Source organism: Arachis stenosperma, chromosome 7, assembly GCF_014773155.1.
Source record: "Arachis stenosperma cultivar V10309 chromosome 7, arast.V10309.gnm1.PFL2, whole genome shotgun sequence".
Taxonomy (NCBI): Eukaryota; Viridiplantae; Streptophyta; class Magnoliopsida; order Fabales; family Fabaceae; genus Arachis; species Arachis stenosperma.
In genome coordinates this window covers 44,800,598-44,804,342 of record NC_080383.1, presented here as the reverse complement: position 1 = coordinate 44,804,342, position 3,745 = coordinate 44,800,598, and the positions used below count along the sequence as shown (strand labels likewise).

At 43.5% G+C, this 3,745-nt stretch overlaps 1 non-coding gene across 1 annotated transcript; it reads right to left on the bottom strand.

The window, feature by feature from the left end:
* Positions 1-495: 495 nt before the first annotated feature.
* LOC130942427 (small nucleolar RNA R71) lies at positions 496-603 on the bottom strand. Its single transcript, XR_009070998.1, has one exon. It is a non-coding gene; the product is annotated as a small nucleolar RNA R71 (small nucleolar RNA).
* Between the last annotated feature and the right edge of the window lie 3,142 nt (positions 604-3,745).

Here is a 3,745-nt window from a genome sequence, read left to right as displayed (position 1 = left end):
CCTGAAAGGACCTTGAAGCGAAAGCTAAGAGAAGCTAAGGCACAACTCTCTGTAGAGGACCTAACAGAAATCTTCAAAGAAGAAGAACCCATGGCAGCCGAAAACAACAACAATGCCAACAATGCAAGGAAGGTGCTGGGTGACTTTACTGCACCTACTCCCGACTTCTATGGGAGAAGCATCTCTATTCCTGCCATTGGAGCAAACAACTTTGAGCTTAAGCCTCAATTAGTTTCTCTGATGCAACAGAATTGCAAGTTCCATGGACTTCCATTGGAAGATCCTCATCAGTTTTTAGCTGAATTCTTGCAAATCTGTGACACTGTCAAAACTAATGGGTTTGACCCTGAGGTCTACAGACTTATGCTATTCCCTTTTGCTGTAAGAGACAGAGCTAGGATATGGTTGGACTCACAACCTAAAGAAAGCCTGAACTCTTGGGAAAAGCTAGTCAATTCCTTCTTGGCAAAGTTCTTTCCACCTCAAAAATTGAGTAAGCTTAGAGTGGAAGTCCAAACCTTCGGACAGAAGGAAGGTGAATCCCTCTATGAAGCTTGGGAAAGATACAAACAATTGATCAGAAAATGTCCCTCTGACATGCTTTCTGAATGGAGCATCATAGGTATTTTCTATGATGGTCTGTCTAAACTGTCCAAGATGTCATTGGATAGCTCTGCTGGAGGATCTCTTCATCTGAAGAAGACGCCTACAGAAGCTCAAGAGCTAATTGAAATGGTTGCAAATAACCAATTCATGTACACTTCTGAAAGGAATCCTGTGAACAATGGGACAAATCAGAAGAAAGGAGTTCTTAAGATTGATACTCTGAATGCCATATTGGCTCAGAACAAGATATTGACTCAGCAAGTCAATTTGATTTCTCAAAGTCTATTTGGAATGCAAAATGCACCAGGCAGTACTAAGGATGCTTCATCTGAAGAAGAAGCTTATGATCCTGAGAACCCTTCAATGGAAGAGGTGAATTACATGGGAGAACCCTATGGAAACACCTATAATTCTTCATGGAGAAATCATCCAAATTTCTCATGGAAGGATCAACAGAGACCTCAACAAGGTTTCAGTAACAATAATGGTGGAAGAAACAGGTTTAGCAATGGCAAGCCTTTTCCATCATCTTCTCAGCAACAGACAGAGAGTTCTAAGCAGAGCCACTCTGACTTAGCAACCATGGTCTCTGATCTGATCAAAATCACTCAAAGTTTCATGACTGAAACAAGGTCCTCCATTAGAAATTTGGAGGCACAAGTGGGACAGCTGAGCAAGAAAATTACTGAACTCCCTCCTAGTACTCTTCCAAGCAATACAGAAGAAAATCCAAAAGGAGAGTGCAAGGCCATCAACATGACCGAATTTGGAGAGGAAGAAGAGGCAGTGAACGCCACTGAGGAAGGCCTCAATGGACGTCTACTGGCCTCCAGTGAATTCCCTAATGAGGAACCATGGGAATCTGAGGCTCAAAATGAGACCATAGATATTCCAATAGACTTACTTCTGCCATTCATGAGCTCTGATGAGTATTCTTCCTCTGAAGAGGATGAGTATGTCACTGAAGAGCAAGTTGCTAAATACCTTGGAGCAATCATGAAGCTAAATGACAAGTTATTTGGTAATGAGACTTGGGAGAACGAACCTCCTTTGCTCACCAAAGAACTGGATGACTTGTCTAGGCAGAAATTACCTCAAAAGAGACAAGATCCTGGAAAGTTTTCAATACCTTGTACCATAGGCACCATGACCTTCAAGAAGGCTCTGTGTGACTTAGGGTCAAGTGTAAACCTCATGCCTCTCTCTGTAATGGAGAAGCTAGGGATCTTTAAGGTACAAGCTACAAGAATCTCACTAGAGATGGCAGACAATTCAAAAAAACAAGCTTATGGACTTGTAGAAGATGTTTTGGTAAAGATTGAAGACCATTACATCCCTGCTGATTTCATAGTCCTAGAGACTGGGAAGTGCATGGATGAATCCATCATCCTTGGCAGACCTTTCCTAGCCACAGCAAAGGCTGTGATTGATGTGGACAGAGGTGAATTGATCATTCAAGTGAATGAAGAATCCTTTGTGTTTAAGGCTCAAGGATACCCCTCTGTCACCATGGAGAGGAAGCATGAAGAGCTTCTCTCAAAACAGAGCCAAACAGAGCCCCCACAGTCAAACTTTAAGTTTGGTGTTGGGAGGCCACAACCAAATTCTAAGTTTGGTGTTGAACCCCCACATTCAAACTCTAAGTTTGGTGTGGGGAGATTCCAACATTGCTCTGAGCATCTATAAGGCTCCATGAGAGCCCTCTGTCAAGCTACTGACATTAAAGAAGCGCTTGTTGGGAGGCAACCCAATGTTATATTTTATCTATTTTCCTTTGTTATTTTATGTTTTCTGTAGGTTGATGATCATGAGAAGTCACAAAATCAATTGAAAAAGCAAAAATAGAATGAAAAATAGAAAGAAAAATAGCACACCCTGGAGGAGAACTTGCTGGCGTTTAAACGCCAGTGAAGCTAGCAGATGGGCGTTTAACGCCCAATTTGGCACCATTCTGGGCGTTTAACGCCAGAAAGGGGCACCAGACTGGCCTTAAACGCCAGAAATGGGCTAGGACATGGCGTTAAACGCCAGAAATGGGCACCAGCCCGGCGTTTAACGCCAGAATTGGCAAAAGGGTGCATTTTTGCATGCCACTTGGTGCAGGGTTGAATTTTCCTTGACACCTCAGGATCTGTGGACCCCACAGGATCCCCACCAACCCCACCACCCTCTTTCTTCTTCACCCATTCACTAATCACCTCAATACCTCTTCCCCAAAAACCCTTCACCTATCAAATCCCATCTTTCTCTTCACCACTCACATCCATCCTTCATAAAACCCCACCTACCTCACCATTCAAATTCAAACCACTTTCCCTCCCAAACCCACCCTCCCATAGGCGAACCCCACCCCTCTCTCCACCCCTATATAAACCCACCTTCACTCCTTCATTTTCACACAACCTAAACACTACTTCTCCCCTTTGGCCGAAATATAAGCCATCTCCATCTCCTCTATTTCTTCTTCTTCTACTCTCTTCTTTCTTCTTTTGCTCGAGGACGAGCAAATCTTTTAAGTTTGGTGTGGTAAAAGCATTGCTTTTTGTTTTTCCATAACCATTTATGGCATCCTAGGCCGGAGAAACCTCTAGAAAGAGGAAAGGGAAGGCAAAAGCTTTCACCCCCGAGTCATGGGAGATGGAGAGATTCATCTCAAGGGTGCATCAAGACCACTCTATGAAGTTGTGGCCTTGAAGAAGGTGATCCCCGAGGTCCCTTTCAAACTCAAAAAGAGTGAATATCCGGAGATCCAACATGAGATTCAAAGAAGAGGTTGGGAAGTTCTTACCAACCCCATTCAACAAGTCAAAATCTTAATGGTTCAAGAGTTCTATGTCAATGCATGGATCACTAAGAACCATGATCAAAGTGTGAACCCGGACCTAAAGAATTGGCTTACTATGGTTCGGGGGAAATACTTAGATTTTAGTCCGGAAAATGTAAGGTTGGCATTCAACTTGCACATGATGCAAGGAGATGAACACCCTTACACTAGAAGGGTCAACTTTGATCAAAGGTTGGACCAAGTCCTCACAGTCATTTGTGAAGAGGGCGCCCAATAGAAGAGAGATTCAAGAGGGAAGCCGGTTCAACTAAGAAGGCATGACCTCAAGCCCGTGGCTAGGGGATGGTTGGAGTT